Below are 483 nucleotides of genomic sequence, written 5' to 3' on the forward strand. Positions count from 1 at the left end.
GCTGCCTACATGGCGGGGTAAAAACGGTCATACACGTAAAGGCCCACTCGTGTACATACGAGTGAACGTGGGATTTGCAGCCCACGAACGCAGAAGAAGAAGAAGAAGATTAACAAATAGTAAAGAGTTGTAACTCTCTCCATTCACAAGGTACACAACTTCAAGTCAGCGCTGCTTGATTCAAGAGGCTATGCCAGTCTTGAATAAAAGCTAATTTGTGTTTGCACATTTCTTCTGTCTTTGCTACTGTGTGCACATGTCAAATGATCGGTATAGGGACAGGCCCAGCGCTTCCTTTTTTGAGGAAGTGCCTGGGTTTGTTTCAATGTACTTTTTTATTTATTTTTTATTTACCTGTGTGCTAGCTGAATCGGTAGCGTAAGCAGCACTGATATGAAGTTGTGTACCTTGTGAATGGAGAGAGTTACCACTCTTTACTATTTGTTAATCATTTCATCTCCTGGCCTCATTGTTTGTGAATTT

This window comes from Babylonia areolata, chromosome 31 (genome assembly GCF_041734735.1).
Source record: "Babylonia areolata isolate BAREFJ2019XMU chromosome 31, ASM4173473v1, whole genome shotgun sequence".
Classification (NCBI taxonomy): domain Eukaryota; kingdom Metazoa; phylum Mollusca; class Gastropoda; order Neogastropoda; family Buccinidae; genus Babylonia; species Babylonia areolata.